We start from the raw sequence: 17635 nt of genomic DNA, 5'->3' as shown, positions 1-17635 counted from the left end.
GGAATGCTGCTCATGAATCCAACAAGAAAGTCAGCAAATTCCTTCATATCTTGGTGCAGCTTCCTTTCAGCAAGAGGATAAGGACAGAAAGCGGGTCTTGCATGCTTTTATTTCCCAGAGGATAACTTCATTCTTGTCTGAGAACGTCCAGGATTCCCTTCCTTTCTACCTGTAATATTCAACTACTATAAATATCAACRGGAGTTGAGGAATTAAAAAAATCAAGAAAATTTATCCTATTAGGAAGCAAAAAATTTTGCTAAGCTATTAGGGCTGAATCCTAGAGTTCGTTCTCCTGTTCCTGAGAGAACTGGTTTGTTCCTAGTCTAGGCAGATATGGGCAGTGAGAGAGGTTTGAATAAGGCGCGTTAGATGAGTTGATTCACACACGATACTGCTGTGTTCCCCTGCAGCTCCAGCTGCCATTAGAAGGAGTTTTGCATGAACAAGAATGGAATAAAACATTCCGGATTTGCCTCCTGCTATTTTTCTCCATGTGTTCAGACTCAAGTGAAAGAGCACCGGAGCACATGGGATTCTCACCACTGACTTCAATGGACTCCGAGCCTTTCCTTAAAGTATAAATTCCTGTGCTCCTGAATACTGTGGCAGGAGGATCAGATACTCTTTCTTCTTGTGAGGAATAAACCTTGTGAGCAACACCGACTTTCAGATGGTGAAATCCGTAATTCCCTCCGTGTCTCACGTTGCTGTTAGGATCCGCAGCCGTGTCGCAGGGTGAGGGGCTGCAGGCTGGGGCCGGGGGCTGCTCTCGCGTGCGCTGCCCCCCGTCCTGCCCCCTGCACCCGTCCCCGCTGCGCGATCCTGCTCGGGAGTACGTAACGTGCAGCACATCTGCCTCAGTTTTTAAGAATGTACAATTAATGAGCTTCCCGTGGACTCAATGCAATTCTTGGGTATTGGTAGTTAATAATTATAGTGGAAGCTTTTCTAAAATCAAATTGCGGAGATCTTGGCCGTGGGTGCCCCTGGAGTCATGGATACACCCCGTGGATGGCTGATCCACGCAGCCCCTCAGCAGTGCGTTTGTACGCTGTGTTTCTACATCTGCAGGGCTCTGCTTTGGTGTGTGAGAGGAAAGCAAGTTCGGCCATTCCCTTCTAACTTTAGTTTATTTTGCAATTAATTTCCAATGACGGTGGTAATTTTTACTGCACTCGTAATGATCAGAAATATCTGGCAGATTAACATCATTCAACTTTCATCTTGTCAAGGGAGATAAAAGAAAGCATTAAAGAGATGGGAGTTCCTTGTTAAGTGCTGTTAAGATAGTGAGTACAGAGTCTACAGACATGAAATCAAATGAGTGAAAACAAAGGAGAAGTTCGGGAGCCCCTTGCCACTGCCTGGGGGATTTACCCTTTATTTACTGCTGACRGTCCATCTGTCAGCTCCCCAGCAAGGCAGAGGAGGAGACTACACCTGTCAACACGTCTGCGAGGCGGAGATGGAGCAGATGTTGGAATTTGCACCACTGAAGCTAACATTTATCATATYTAGCATAAAACTGCTAATAAAGGTGAAAATGGGGACTCTTTAGTTCAGTACCTGACCCTCTCCTTTCTTTTCCTCTCTTCCCTTTCCACTGTCTTGAATGCATATCCCTGCACAGCTTCAGGAGAAATAAGTAAGACACTGAGGAAATTTAATTCCACTAGTATTCAATCGAAACAGAATAATGTGTTTAATATCTACACCGTGTAGGGGAGGCGGAAGATTCATGCGAGGGAGAAGATGCATTAAAGGCAGTCCYTTGGCGCGCTGCAGCATAAATTCCCCCTCACACACACAGAAACACATTYAGGGGAGCTGCGATACAAATGGGCAAAGAGCAGGGGAGTCCCGAGTCCAAGAACAGCATCGTGCACCCTCGTGTTATTACTGCCATATATTCAAGGATATGCTATTAATGACAAATAAAAGGCAAGGGTAGATCAAGGAAATACGGGCTCCCGCATCTCTGTGCCATCCTTGCCTTCCACAGGCCTTTGGTGCGGAGCAAAGACAGCGACGTGAGCTGTTCGGAGCCAAACTGGATGTGAACCTCACTCGCCCTTCACCCGCACGACCACGACGGCTCTGCCTCCCGAGGGGGTTTGAGCTGAGTGTTTTCATGGCACCCGTAACTTGAATTTGCACGGACAGCGTGGGAATCCATCCCGTTTCGAAATGAATGTCAATGGAACTGAATGCAGCTAGAAAAACTGCAAGCAAAGCTGAGGCGCGTGTTTTTTGTTATAATTGATCCTGTAGCAGCAATCTGCCTCGTGGGCAATATTGCCGTTACACGAAATGACTGATGTAGATTTAGTCAGTTTGTCTGATAGTTTCTGGTGCAAGAAGAGTGATGTTCTGGACTCACTGGTCTAATGGGTTGCGGAGTTCTGCCTGGTTTTGCAGCCGAGGCTCGGGCTGCACATCTGCCACCAGGAGSAGATGACTTGTAAGCCACAGTCTGTTCTGAAGGGATGCACCACGTAACCACGTAATAATTTGGGAAAGTTCTCAAATTATTATGAGTTTGGTGTTTGGGTCAAGCTACAGACATTTAGAAGATATTTATCAGCATTAAAAGATTGAGCAGGCATCATTTTGACTTGTTTTCACAAATTCCATTTTTATAACATCAAATGTGCTCAGTGCTAACATAATTTTTATCGGTTTTAATCTGTCGTTTCCAGACTGTTACTGATTTACTGTATCGATAAGATCAGCATCATTGAAGATAACTTGAGATTTACATTTCTAATTGAGTTAGGAGTTTATTCAGTTTTATGCAAAGCCCGACTTAAAAACACCAATACTTGGGCTACTACAGTTCACCAGCATCTTCCCAGCGCCTAAGAGACACCTTCAGCCTGTGTGCCCTGGGATGCAGGTCGGAGCAAGTGCAGGGCCTGGCTGCTCCTGCCTTTATCTCCCTGATGCCGTCAGTGGGCAGCAGAGAAAGCTGCTCTTGCTTGTACTGCTCTACAAGCAGGAGAGAAAGGCCAACGAGGAGGTGGTGCCTGACTGAACCAGGCCCAGCTGAGCGCTGAGAGTCTGCAGGAATCATCTCGCTTAACCACCGAGGAGGCTGTGCTCCTTCGTGGACTTCTCTGGGAAACGGAAAGTGAGAAATGCTAATTAAAAAAGACAAACTCAACAAGTGAACTGTAACTGGAGCTTGCTTCTTGATTGGAAGCATTTAGAAGGTGATGCTGGAACATGAAAATCAATTAGCTCAAGAGGAAATCATGTTCTTCACCACCTTCCATGTTTCCTGGCATCTTGGTAGCTTTAACATCTGGGTGTCCTCAAGACATTTGATGCATTTCATTCCTCATACATGACATTTGCATAATGCGAACATCATACTTTATGCAGATGCATCCTTGAATATTTCACAAATTATGATTGCTGTTTAAACTTCCCATAAATAAACCCCGCAGGGACTTGCCCACTTCTGACTGCGGGAAAGTGGAAGGTCCAAAGTGACTCGTTACTTGCACTGACACACCATAAATTCCCTGYATATCACAAGTAAATACAGTGTCTTTCATTTTCTCTTCTTTCTAAAACCATTAAAATTCTATTAGCTGTTTGTGAATATTATTTCATGCCATCTGCATTTACTCTGAAGTTGTGATAGCGACAGCTGCAATAATTTGTATGCGTTTTCTGTGTACAGTTATTGAGTAACAGAACCTTTCTCTTGTGTTGCTATAGAAGATATAGCCAAATACAGAGATGATTTGTTTGTAAATCTAAATCCCCAAAGTATTATTTTATTTATTAGGACAACAGAAGGGAAAGAGGAGGACGAGACCAGGGAAAATGTTTGATATTAAGTGCCAAACAATAGCGTTTCTCCTTTTCACTTATTTATTTGTCCCTCAGCCACAGTTTGGGGCAGAAACAGAAGTGGGCATCGTAAGAACGGACAGGTTTTATTCTGTCATGTTTTCACTTGTGAAGGGCTGAGGCTTCTTTGTGTGCAATTTCTGTATTTTAACTGAGTTCTATTGAAATAAGGTGCTGAAAAGCAGCTGGAACGGTAGAGGTGAGTGTTGTGTCCCAGCTAGAATCCCCCCTAGCCTTCCCCTTCCTGCACTGAGAACAGGCAGCCCTCTCTGATGTTTGTATGATCTGCGCCTTGCAAATGCACAGGTGATAAATACTTCAGGTTTTAGCCATGGTTTACCTGGCTTAAGCAAAGCAAAAATTATGCAAATGGGGCCTGAAGGCAGCCGAGAGCCCTTTTATATTCTGCAGAACGTGTCAACATGTAATGTTTTATGAATTGCTCACTTTCCTTTGAAAATAAAGCGCTTCCCTTTTAGGTGTGGAGGACTCCACCTAAATATAAACTACAGGGGAATGCTGGCCACATTACTGTGGCCCTCAGAAGGAGGCATCCTCCCTGCAGCTCCCGCATTGGGAGCCAGCTCAGGGAAGAAACCTAATTTCCCGTGTCGTTACAGTGCTCATGTGCTCATCAGTGCACTTAGCACCAGCGTGACTCTGTCCTCTGGCTTTCTTGCACAGGAGATGGGCGAGAGCGCCGAGCTTGGGCCCTGCCCTGCTTCCCTCCAGCCTCCTCGGCACCTCGTTTGCTGGCCCATCGAAGYGCCCTTGGGACAGGAGCTCAGTGACCACGAAAGGGCGGAAAATAAGACTGCCGTGGATCCACTTCCAAATGGCGACATCATCAAGGTAAAGAAACCTTCAAAACCTAGCAAAGTCCTTGGAGTGAAAGTTCTGTCCGTTTGTGCACTGATGAAAAGGAGCTTCCAAAGGTGAAACAGCAACGTCACGCAAAATTTCCCCTTCTCCCATCTCCAGTKGTTGTTCAGATCTTCTGTGGGGCTCAAAGGGGCTCAAACAGCAGAGACAAACAAAATTCAGAGCGTAACTCTGAATAATCCTGACACAGTCATCAAGTTAAATACCTAATTCCTATTAGCACTTTATAACATCTCTCCTGAATGGCTTTGATGAGGTTATGGCTGTTTTCACCAAAAGGTCATCAGAGTTTCTGTCACATGCTGTGATTCAGTATTCCCTCATCAGATAAACTGCCTCTCCCATAGAGCGTTAAGAATTGCTGCTTAAGGACCAGGAAAATTAAGGAAACCGTAGCAAACGCAGGGCCTCTCCTATGATGATCCGCACGGTAGCAGGAAGCCGTTTTCCCCAATCTTTTCTAGTATGCTAAAAATGCTCTTTAAGCCAGCCGTGTAGATTGAAAAATGCTGCCGGGATTTCGATGCAGACCAGCCCGGGACTGAAGGAAGCCCCTCTGGCCGTGGCCCCGCACGGAGAGCCCTCGGGAGGGCAGGAGYGGGCGGCTTTAGACCAATTCTCCTGCTCAACTGCAAGTTACTCGTAGCCTTACCCCGTAGTTATGAATTTGAAAGCCTACTATTTGGGCCTCACCATAACAGCTTTTAAAGGCTACCTATAGATAGAAATCAATTGGAAATCAACACAGCAGATGCTAAGTGACTGAAAAAATGAAGCTGTTGATTGCAACCCAGGGGCCTCTGGTTCAAAAATAACTCAGTGGCTCCTTCAAGAGTGGTCTCAGGAACTGGAATGGCAGAGGGTCRTCCAGGCTACATCACTTGTGTCCACTTATTTGGTTTATCAGTAAAAACAGCAGCTCTGCTTTCATTTGTTATTGACGTAATAACACTGAAAGTCCCCACGTGGCTAAACACCGCCGTGCAGTCTGGCGAGATGAAATTACTCTCCAGAGCTGGTAGACCCCTAGCAGGCAYGTACATGTCTATAAATTTAGGGAACTGCTGTTCCTTTGCGTATGGGTTCATTAATAGAGTGATGGACCTTGGAAAAGCAATTGCCTTTTGTGTGATTGCCRTTAGCAGGTTTGTTGACAACGAACCTCGCGACCTTAATGGGCAGCGAGGTAGCGTGCTGCATGTGGGTGAAGTTGGAGAATCATTACTGTGACACGTCTTGGTGTAAGCCGAAGTAAAAAATTATGTCCGTTTAATAGACTTGAAGGTCACTAGTTTCTGTTAGCTGGATGTGACATTTTATAGAGATTTTGTCAGTGACATGAAACTTAAAGGATTGCTCTGTTCCCATCCATAATAAGAATGAGTGAGCATGCTGGAGAGGCTGCTCTTTCTCCTGATTGCCCCTGTGTATGTCAGGAGAGCTGCTGAATGAAGAGTCAAAGATCAGAGGCTAGAGAGGAGTGTGATGTGAGTGACTAGGGCAGGAGGGGCTGGGAATGTGCAGGAGCACAAAGCGTAGCTGGGACGTGTGGAGACCTTCCTGGGCATCTAAACCTCTTTACTCCCAGTACTGCCGTTTTAAACATATCTCTCCTTGTCATGGGAGGGAAAGGTGACTGCTGCGTTCGCCTTCGCGCTGATCGAGGAGGCTCCACTTAGAGGACGTGTTCAGTCAGTTTCTGGTCAAGTCACTGTGTCACTTGAGAAGTCAATTAATACCTTTGTGATCCATYCAGAACTTCAGTGCTGGGCTGAAACTGCTTGTATTTCCCACCTGGGTGCCGTGAATGGAGGGCTTAGAACAGTTCTGAGCTGCCGCTAGTAAAGCGATAGGTATCAGAAGCTTTAGATCAGCATCTTTGACAGTGGTAATGAAGTAGAAAAAGATGGGAAAATAATATAATCTTATTTATGCTYGGTATCTGTAACTTGCTGAAGCATGGAGGAAGCTTTCATGTGGCTCGCGCAGCGTCCCGCTGCCCGCGTCCCCGCTCTGCCTGCGCGCAGGGCGAGCGTGTAATCCTTCCAGGCGGGATTAGGGGCGCCTGACAAGCGTTCCTCAGCTCCATCAGCGCTGCCTTCGGATGCTTCACGGTGACAGGATTAAAAACTGTCGCTCCTCCAGGGACAGAGCATGATCAGAGCGCGTGTCGGAGATACTGTCAGCCGCCGCGCGCACCAGTTGCAAGGGGCTGCGATCTTGCCCGGCTGAAACCCTCCATGGCTCCGTGCACTTGTTTGCTGTCTCATGTTTCCATCTTCTTTTTTTCTTTTTCCTACTGCTTCACCCACTGCCTCTGTCCTGGGAAGGCAGAGATTCACTGTTGGGGTGAATAGAGCCCCAGTCCGTCCTGAGCAAGAGGTGCTCGTTAAAGCCATGGGGCGCTCTGCTTGAGCTCCAGCTTCTGTTTCCTCCCCATAGGAATTCCCAATCTGTTTTCCATAAAGAACGGGGAAGTCGGGCTCATCATGAGTGCATGAGAACCCCTCTGAGCTGCAGGTTGACTGTTCCGCTTAGGATTCCCCTGCAGAGCGAACTTCATTCTCTGGATGCAATGAAGCGAACCGTGTCCCTTCCACGTGTCGGCACCCATGAGGAGTTTGTAGCAGCCCTCAGATAGTGCGAGTCGCACAGACAGAATCCGCAGAGAATCTTTTCCTCCCTGGCAAACTTTCCTAGATGAGCCCTGCTCACCATGTAGCGCTGCTCTCATGGTAAACACCAAGACTCTCTTCATTGCGGTTTTTGCATAGGGATGATTTGCCCCATCCTGGCAAAAAACAGGAGAGACCAAAGTACATTTGGCACGTGGTGCCTTCTGTGGAGCAAGTCTGAACTCATTTAAGGGATAAATGACAGTGAATCAGGAACCTCCTGCTGCTCCTAACGATAACGCTTCCGGAAATTTGCATGATAAAATTCTGCTGATTTCAGATAGCATTTCTTAGGACAGATATTTGACATCCAGCCTATATGATWGGGAATAAATTATTTTGCTGTGTTCCTAACTGATCACAGTCATGAATCCTGATTTGCTGACATTCAGCCCCAAACAAAAGCACAGAACCTTGTCTAATAACACTATGAAAAAGGATAGTCAGGAAATATTAACAAGTTTCGTATGGTAATTTATGTAAATACAAACCATAACTCACTTGAAAAAGGTTCAGTTAAACCTATAGGAACAACGTGAAAGCCAGGGTTTTCATCACAAAGTGTGAACGATGCCAGGTCTTTACAGCGGGGCCCCGTCTGCGGCACTGCGTCCGGGTGGGAGCCCTGGGTCTCCTGCCCCTTGGCAGCTCCAARCCCTGCTGAGCTGCTCGTGCACAACCAAGGGAGGACACCGGCCTCCGCTGGGCCCTGCACGGCCTCGCCGAGGTCATCTCCAGTCTTAGGAGAGCCAGGTCCAGTCTGAGTTTCACAAGGACCGTGTATTTTAATTAAAGACATCTAATTAGTCTGTCCATAATTTGTCAGAGCTCTTTTCTCCTGCTGAGGCATAATTAATGCACCGAACCTCCACAAGTTCCACTGTGTGTATGTTTTCAAAACAAATCTGAACTTGTGTTTTAAGTGACATAATATTCCTGCTTAGCGGCTCCTGTTGCTAGAATAACAATACTGTGCGTTTATCAAGCGTCGTTCCCCGGAGCCTGTCTGAAGGTCACGGGTAAGATGTGTGTGTACTCAGCACCTTGCAAGATTGAGCCTCAAGCACACAATCAATATTTATAAATTGCGTTTCAGCCATAAAGATGTGTGGGTTTCTCTGGTTTCACGTAGCTGGGGGTTCTTCATAAGCGTTATTTGGTTTCAGTGGAAGCAAAACAGGTGCCAAAAGGCCTGGATCTGAGTTATACTGCAAAGCAGATTTTCGGCACTTAGGATTCAAAGATAAGCTCCTCCGGACAGCACAGTGGGTAGGGTTCTAGGCTGAGCTGAGAATATGTTCTCAGCTGTAAGTGGTCATGGCCATTGGGACTGCTGGTTCTGCTACAATTTAATGGAAGTTGAGTACTTGAGCATTGCAGAAGTAGGGCTATAATGTAAAGAAAAGGGGAATGGGGCCCTCGTGATAACTGTAGCGCTCTGCCCCTCGGAGATACCGGCCTGTTACTGATCCAGAGGAAGAGCCGCTTCCAGGAGCATGGCCACTGTTATCACRCTCCTTTTTTCCTCATTGAAATCCTGAGCCAGGCCAAGGCTTGCTCAGCTTGCAGTGTGCTGAAGCCCCAGGTAATGGGGAGAATGCAAAACAGAAAATGTATTCCAGAAAGGTTTCTAAGGGAGAGGAAATAACTAGTGTGGATATTGGATGGTGAGAAGAGTATTTTGCCCTGGTCGCTAACCTCGCGTGAGCTCATCTCCTTCTGTTTGTTCTCCTCGGGCTCAGCTCCAGCCGTTCTGCAGCTCCCTTCCCGGCCTCTGGCCACGGCTTGTTGCCTTCGTCTCCGCCTCTCCGCGTCTGCTGTGCCTGCACCAGCGATTCCACATTACGGGAATATTCCACATTATGGGAATATTCCTAAACCGGAGTCCCCGGGGGCCCTGTCCTGCCCCGCGGCCACACGCGCAGGCTGGAAATGCAGCCCCCGGCTCGAGCCGCCGTGCGAGGCACCGGCTCAGCTAGGCCCTCTATTATTATTAACGATGAATTCAGAGGCAGGGCCGCTAATGAGTGTGAGCTCCCTTCTGTGTGTTTATTTTTCTTCCCCCTTCAAACTGTCACTTCAGAGTAAATTACTTCTCCCTGCATCTTTGTCAGGCAGCACTGTACCGGTGCCTCCACCCCCAGCTCACCCTCTGCTCTAATTTCAGGCTTACTCGGTTCCTCTCAATGCGGTTTACTAAGCAAAGTGCAGCATCTCCTCCCATCTGTCTTACTTAAGTGGCACAATGCGCCTCAACAGCAGATAGAGACATCATTTTTATTAGGCCGAGTTCTGGTCCTTGTTTTTTTTTTTCTGAATTATTTACTAAGCCATTACCAGAAAAGTAGGGGGAGAGCTAGGGAGTTAGAGAAGTGAGTGGGATTTTTAAGGGTGGGGGGGGGAGGAAAAGCCAACAATTTCAGGCATCGCTCAAAAAACGGGCTGTGGTTTTGCTGCCGCATCCCCTGCTGAAGGTGTTTGTGTCGGGCAGGCAGCCCGCCCTGGATGCAACCTCACGCCATGGAAAGCACCAGCGTCGCCAGCCGCAATGGGTGTTGAGTTCAAACGTGCCAGGTAATCCCCGGAGCAGCTTGCGCCCTGCGTGGGCAGCCCCCACTTAGGCCCCGCTTAGCGGGCCAGGCCCAGCTTAGCGCCCGCTCTCGCGGCTCCTCAGCCTCCGGGCTCGCGGGTTTATCCCTGCACAGGGACCTGCTGCCTGCAGGGATCAACCCCCGGGCTTGKCCGGTGCTGGCGCGGGCGCAGCTGAACTCACCCAGCCGTTTCCAGCAGAGCCTTTAAAATGGTGATTTTCAGATGGGAAAATCCATTCCGTCATTGCCTGTGCACCTCCCCGAACGGTCACGCGGGGAGAAGATTTTATTTTGCCAGCAGAGAGATATTTTTAGATGGAGCACAAGGTCTAAAGCATAAAGGGAACGAGACGCCTAGGAGCTYGGTCCGGAGCTGCTGCGCCGCTCTTGTCGCCGCTTTGCCGGCTGTCACAAGAGCAAACCAAACCTGAGCGGGGAAATCTTTGCTTTCATTTATTAAAGTTCAATATAAGCAAATCTAAAACAAAAAAAAAATCAAAACCGGTCCATCGGGGAACAAAATCTGTATTTGATTTGAAACAAGAGAAGAGCAGTTTCTCCTCTAAAGAGAGTATTAGACTAAGTGGCATTAGGTTGATGTGGATATATTTACATTGATTTAGAGAAAATAAATTAACTATTAAGATATAATTTACGAGTAACACTCTGGTGAAAAACATACCTGTGCTCACCTTTAAGGGTTTGCTTTCAAAGTGATCCCCAGTGAATTTTGAACCCTTATCACACGGTGGGATCCTCTCTGGGGCGTCTGATGGGAGAGCAGGGAATAGTGTGGCATGTTTGATTCYGTCTTTCATTGCAGACTTTATTTGTTCTTCTAGATGTGGGTTTTTTTGACTCCTGTCCCCTGTCTCGGTTCGTTTTTCACAGTGCACATTTCCATCTATTGTCACTTAGTGCTTATCATTTTGGCCTATAAACATGGCAATTTCTCCAAATCAAAAAGCAAAGCCATTAACATGTGAAGTAGAATGRAAATTCCCTCTTCCCTTAGCCCAAACCAAGGCTGCTAAATAGGATATTCCGATCAACTGCTGCAGGTCATTCATGGCGTTTTTGTATGTCCCTCCCAGATGTGGTAAAATTAACAAACATTAATTTGTCTCTTTTGCACATTGATGCTGTATACACGGGCCAGCACGCAACGTGTTTTTGCAGCCGCTCTGTGTAGGAGCAAGGAGGTGAACCCGCAGGAGCCCGCGGAAGGAGCGGCGCTTGCTGCAGCGTCCCCGTCACCCCCGGCTGTCTCACGCATCCCGGGAAAACGTCCCGGAGGCCGCGGTGCTGCCCGCAGCCTCCTGCGCCCGCGGCTCGCACCGGTGAGCGCGCTCGTGCTTCACTGCTCTCCAGATGTCAGGCGCGCTTTGCATAAACCCTCGTTTGTGTTTGAGCAAGCCTGGAGCCAGCGGGGAGCGGAGGCGCAGCRGAAGGTGCCCGGGGAGGCCGGCGAGGCCGTGCGGGCCTCGCGACAAGGAGGCTGCACCGGCCTCCGCCTCGCGTGGGCACCGGGACGGGCGGCGCTTCCAGCAGCCCTGTGCCAAGGGGGCCCCTCTGCAAAGGAGGAGCCCCCGRCAGGGCTCCGGGACCCCCAGTGAGGCCGAGGGGACACGGGGACGCTCCGGGCACGGTGCACCAGCGCCTGCCCTTGACCCGCTAGGGCAGCGTCGCTCGCTCCGGCCTTGGACCTGCTCTAGGAGAACGTTTTGAAGCTCAAGAGCTTYAATTAGATTTTTAATGTGTGTAATTTAGGAAAATATGGTCCATTCCATCTGCTTTACGTTAATGTGAATAACATTAAAAACACAGGTTGAAATATTACAGCTACTAATAAGTTCTCCACATGGCTAGCTCTTAATGGATGTAGAGGAAATTAAGGATAAGGCTTTTTTATCAGTTTTCACAGGCAAGCTTTACTATAATCCTTTTATTTATTTAAGAAATGTGTTTGTTTATAGACTTTTTAAAAAATAATTTCCCTCTTTTTCTTAATCTTTTCTGTAATTATTTCATATTTTATAAGCATATTAACTAATTTGCTTCTTTATATTGTATTGTAATGTTTTAAAGCACGCTCTGTTTCCAGTGAGTTTCAGGTGGTTTCCAAGCGTCCAAGGCTTGTAGCCTATTGATGACTATTGCTGCTCGCGTTGCCTAGAGCACTCAGCTGAGATGCAGGCCTCAAAATCCTCGATATTTATGCTTGCACAGACAGCGAAGCTGCTTCTTCCCCAGAGAACTCATTAATGTAGACAGACAAGGCAAAATAAGAAAATACTATTTTAAAGACAAGGAGTTGGCGTGCGGGCATTTTTAACGGATTGCTCAAGGTCACGGCGTTAGTGAACTCTGAATCTCCCCAGCCTTTCCCTGGTTTCCCGGCCCGCCAGGCTCTGTTTCCTCCGCCTCGCTCGGCAGGGCAGGAGCCTTCGCCCCGCTCCGGCTCGGGTTCCGCACAGTCTGGCACGCAGACAGGCACTAACGCGGTTGCCCAGTTTTATGTTTTCATAGCCCAAGAGTCCTTGGGTCTTTCCCATAACAAACTGCTGATTCAGATCTGCAAAGATCCCTCTTCCCTCCTTACCCCAAGCAGAGAGCACCAGGCCCCCCTCTCCATGTCACTTCTCACTGTTTTTCTCCATTTTTCCCCAGTGTGTCATTTCTCCTTGACCTACTTGTATGGATTAGTTTGGCCATGGACTTCTTAGCCACATATTGTGCATTGAACGCTGATCATGACAACAGCATAGGAAGYTGGGCCCGGGGATCAGTTCTGGTTAACATCACAGGTTTATTACAAGTTTCATTTTCTTGACAGAAACGTGTCACAGATTGATGATTTCTGCTGAACAAGATCTTACACATCTTCTAGTTCAAAAGGTGGCTCAAACACAGAGGAAAGAACACTGCTGCCATTATTTGTTTATTTTGCCAATCTTTTTTGCTTAAAATATTTGAAAAAAAATCAACCCAGAGGGCTACATCACGCTGAGCAGGAGCCAGAGGCTGCTGGCTTGGCAGAGCGCCCTGGCTCACTTGAGGCGTGCTGGGCCAGCCTGCCCCTTGCTGACCAAGGGCAGAGGAGCAGCCACTCACCAGTGATTTGCAAGCTCCGCTAATTGACTGTTTGTTTATTTTTTAAAAACAGCAGGTGCTTAAGTTACTGTTATCAATTAATCATTGTAATTTATGGAGCCTGCAAGGTAATTGCTCTTGAGTCATGCCTGCAGGTGTGTCCAAATCACCCCAGTTGAGCTATAAAACCATGAAAGTGGGCCTTGGAGGAAAGGTGTGCTGTGGGGTTGGTTGTTGTTTGTGTAGGTGCTTGCCTTTCTTCTGAATAATCCAGCTCTGGGAGATAGCTGCCTGTAGAGCAGGYATTGGAATAATGGATCACTCCTGAGAAGTGATGAGGTGGCACTAAAGATTTTAAGCAGGCTTGCTTACATCTTGCATATCTGCTTACAGGACAGCCCAGAGCAACCTTTCCTGGATGGATCTTGGAGGGCTGCCTGTGTAAGCTGCGCTTGGAATTGAAGGTCTTGCTTTYACTTCATATAGCCAGCTGAGAAGGTATGTGGCTCTCTTTTCTAACCTTCCCCTGGTGTTTTCATCTGCCTTCAAGAAGGGATTTAAGAAGTGATACRGCTTTTACTGTAGTCTAAAGCTAAATGTTTCTATAAAAACTGACGACAAGGTAGGATCTGGAACAAAGCAGAAGGATGCCACGTCYGCAGGTTGCACAGAACGGTTGAGTGCCCTGAGTACATTCTCTGCAGGGCTTGTTTGTTGTTTGCACACAGCTGATGCGTTCGCCTCATGGCAAAGAGAAAATAAAATCAAATAAAGARGGGAAGGAGTTGGGGAGGATGTTCCTCGTCAGCCACGTGCTGATGGTTGTACACAGCTGCCTACCATAGTCTGTCAAATATGGGGGTCTCGGACTACTGCTCTGATCGATCATCCCATAAACAGCTYTGTCCTCGTCAGAAGGTTCTTCAGACTATTTTAGTATTGGCTTGGGGAAGTACCATTAATATTGCTAGAGCACTGGAGTTGTGAGGGTGACAAAGATGCCTSGAAACCATGATAGCGTATCAAATACAATTGTCTTCCATAATACATCATCAGTTTGGCTTTGAAAACTTTGCTACGCTGAGGAAAAATAGAAATGGGAGGGAGAAAGGAGCCTGGAATCCTTAGCCAGCTGGTCTAATCAACAAATACGATGAACATGATTCTGTTGGAAGTAAGGATTACATCTCAGCAGGGCAATCTAACCCTTCCTTGTTGAAGGTAAAGAAAATCCATCAAGTCCATGAAATGTTGCAGTTGTCAGTGGAAGGTAAGAATTTCTCCTCCTGTAGTTCACATCCATTCTGCACCACGCGCTGCAGCCGTGGCAGCGTCGCAGCCTTTCCCTAGAGAAGGGTTCCTGCCCTAMGCTCTCCAGCATAGGAGTGGAGAGCAACCTAGTTATGCCCTTAGCAGCCATAAAAGCAGAGAAGTCCTCACGTTGTCTCTTGTGCTGCTGTGTCAGGAAGTGTGGGCCCATGCAAATATGTTGCAAGCACTTTGGGATCTCTCCAGATTAACGATGCTCTGTAAAATATGATTGTCTTCTGTCATACATCACTGACTTGTACTGCAGTATAGGTTTAACTGTCTTCAATTCCTATATATAAGAAAATAAGGAAAATATTGAGTCGGAAAAGATAAGTTTCATTAACACCATTGACATCACATATATATCTTATAATTGCTACTCCAAAGGTGAAATCAATAGCTACAATTACATGAGCACTGCTACATTTCTGAAATATCCCACATGACTTTTATTTAAGATGAATGTTTCTGAGAATTGGAAAGCTACTGTTTGCATGAGTGATCTGCTTGATTTGCTATGTATTACTCATAAATCTGTGAAGGGGGGAAAAAGTTATGTTCAACTCCTCTGCTACAAAAACATGGGCATTAGATTAGTTAAAAAAAAGGGAAATATAACAAATGAATGCTATTAGATCTGGCTTTGGTTCTGCTGATCTCATTCTTCAAATGTTTCCAGTCTACTAGCTTCGAGAATCCATCTATTTCTGACATTAGCCTTATACCACTATTTATTATGTTTGGGTGAGGAGGAGGGAAATGCATTAAAAAAACAAATCAAGGGTAGAAGCAAGATATCTATATATATAGTTAGTGTAAAGTGAGCACGGTCTCATTGTAGATGACATTCCAAATTTGTTAAGACGGGAGAACTTTGGCAAGGTCAGTGTAAGGCAGTGACAGAGCCGCTTTGGCCTCGGCTCAGCGCCTGCTCCGTGCCTGCAGCCTCCAAGSGAGGCTCCCTAGAGGCAGGTAATGGGAAAGGAGGTAAAACCTGTGACCCCGCTAGGCTTGGCTGAAACCACCAGGCAAGGTGTCCTCTGGAAAATGGCTATTTCACTCTCTCTCCTATAAGAGAAGTGGTCAGGTAGATGCAGGAGGGTCATGCATTRGAGCGGAGTTGGCTCCTAGCGTGAGTCATGGGACATTATGGGTGTTTATCAAAGCTATGAGTCCTTGAAGATCAATCACCTAAAATCCTTTATATTATCATTTGAAGTGTGCATGWAACATACTATCCAATTAGAGTAGTTAGTTTAAATGGTCAAGGGGTGAAAGTCTATGGCGTAATTGCTTTTCAGGTGTCTTTAAAGTTGGGCAGCTCTTTAATTTCTTCCCTCTTTGTGTAGAGGAGGTAGCTATGTGGTCTGTGAAGGACAAGACTGTATGACAAGGTGACGTCTCCTCACAGATATGTGGTCTGTACAAAAGCTGTTCAAGAGATGATGCTGTTCAGTGGATGCAGATGTGTGGGTGTGGAGATATTGTATAAAGGGGTTTAGGTGCATTGGCCTAGCTGCATTAAAGTAATCTCTTTTGTCAAGCCCATACTGTTAAGTTTTTCCATTCATATGTTTTTGTTGCCTGAAACCACTCACATCTTAGCAGTTGCATAAATATTGCTACCTCTATCAAAGACCTTGAGGCCTCTATTCCTATTTATACTATTGCCAGTAAATGTCATCATTTCTCACATTGTGCAAATGCTACAATATGTTATGTTCCCATTTTTCAAAGGCAAGGTTAGAGTGAGATGACAAAAGGGATAAGTTAAGTAACACTATTAAATAAAAGCTAGAGTTACAAGGAGCAGGGGAACGACCAAACAGCAAGATGAAGAGAGGCAGGGRGATGCTGATATTTGCATCTGCTTCCTGCAGCAGGAATATTACATCTTCATTTTTGCAATGAAGCCTTTTTGATAGGTCTATGTTTCTCCATCTCCCACAGTGACACTATGTGTTACCCTTGCAAAAGCAAGTGAAGCCTCGRTTACTTTTCAGCACAACCAGCTTGGGTTTCACAGCTTTGCTGAGCCTTGCTGGAGCTCATGCTCTGGTTGAAATGTTTAGTGACAGATTTGGAACAACAATCACTTCAAAACACACCTTTTTCTTCCATTTCCTCTCTTTTGAGAACTGCCAAGGGTTAACTTGCTGGGGGAGAGAGTGTAATAYTGATGCTAAAGGAGGTCTGAGATGGCTTAAATTAGACATTGGGAGWTGGGACTTGCCTGGTTATTGTTTACATGATCATCCCTGAAGAAATGCCCTTGTAAGCAGAAGAGATTATATGTTAAGGAGAAGAATTCGCGGAGCAGAAGCAGTGTATTGCAAGGAGGAAGTGCAGGCGGCAGCTCAGCTACCTCTGCTCTTTGCAGAATGGTCAAGCAGGCAGGGGCTCAGGACTTGTTCAGCATCGGTACCGCAGCTCGGACAGGCGAGTTGGCYTTGCCAGGAGAGCTGCACGCGGAAGCTGCTTTCCTGGCTAATGGTCCCTGATGGCCACCAAAGAGGCGTTTGTCATCCAGGAGATTTCTTGTTTACAATTCACAGAGAGCAGAAAATCTATTTTGTTGGGATCGGTGTAGAGGAAATGATTGGAAAGGATCATGTCCCACTCGGAAGGCTTACCACTCAGCAGACAAGGCTCACGTATGTACAGCAGAATGACAGATGTTCATCCAAGAGTGTGTGTGTGTGTGTACAGGAAATCCCACTGCGTTACACACATCTCAGTCTGAAAATTGACAAGAGTAGAGTCTGTCATTGGTTATGATAAGGCAATATTGTCCATATAACTGCAATTTCTTGTGCTCCAGCTGCTATTAAGCTCACTTAGCCAAAGTCATTTAAGGCCCTTGCTCTCTTTCTTTAACCACATCTGCCGAATTAAATTCCATGCACTGACAGTGATGCTTTCAAAAGCTCAGAATCAATTCTTCAATCACTCCACATTCTTAGCTGTGATTAAAAACATGTGTCCCCTAATTAAGCTAACGAGAAATTGTTAATTGGCACAAAGCCCCCCTCTGAGTATGCTTGTTAATGTCACCATCACTTTGACAGGAGAAGGAATATAAATGAAGGGCACACAGTCCTACCAGAATTTGGAATTGGCCTTCTGGATATAGGCTTTGTTTATGAAGCAGTAGCCACGAGGAGGAAGGTGAGGAGGCTCTGGAATGGGGCTCCTCTCAAGGTCAGAAGAAAGGCAAAA

At 46.5% G+C, this 17635-nt stretch overlaps 1 long non-coding RNA gene across 1 annotated transcript; it reads left to right on the top strand.

Moving 5' to 3' along the window:
* Nucleotides 1-4646: 4646 nt before the first annotated feature.
* LOC112944646 lies at nt 4647-14353 on the top strand. The gene is made up of 3 exons (XR_003248808.1): nt 4647-4716; nt 13499-13603; nt 14327-14353. It is a non-coding gene; the product is annotated as an uncharacterized LOC112944646 (long non-coding RNA).
* Nucleotides 14354-17635: the final 3282 nt, after the last annotated feature.

Source organism: Nothoprocta perdicaria, unplaced genomic scaffold (genome assembly GCF_003342845.1).
Source record: "Nothoprocta perdicaria isolate Ctin4 unplaced genomic scaffold, notPer1 scaffold_170, whole genome shotgun sequence".
Lineage (NCBI taxonomy): Eukaryota > Metazoa > Chordata > Aves > Tinamiformes > Tinamidae > Nothoprocta > Nothoprocta perdicaria.
This window is presented reverse-complemented; position numbering and strand designations above follow the sequence as displayed.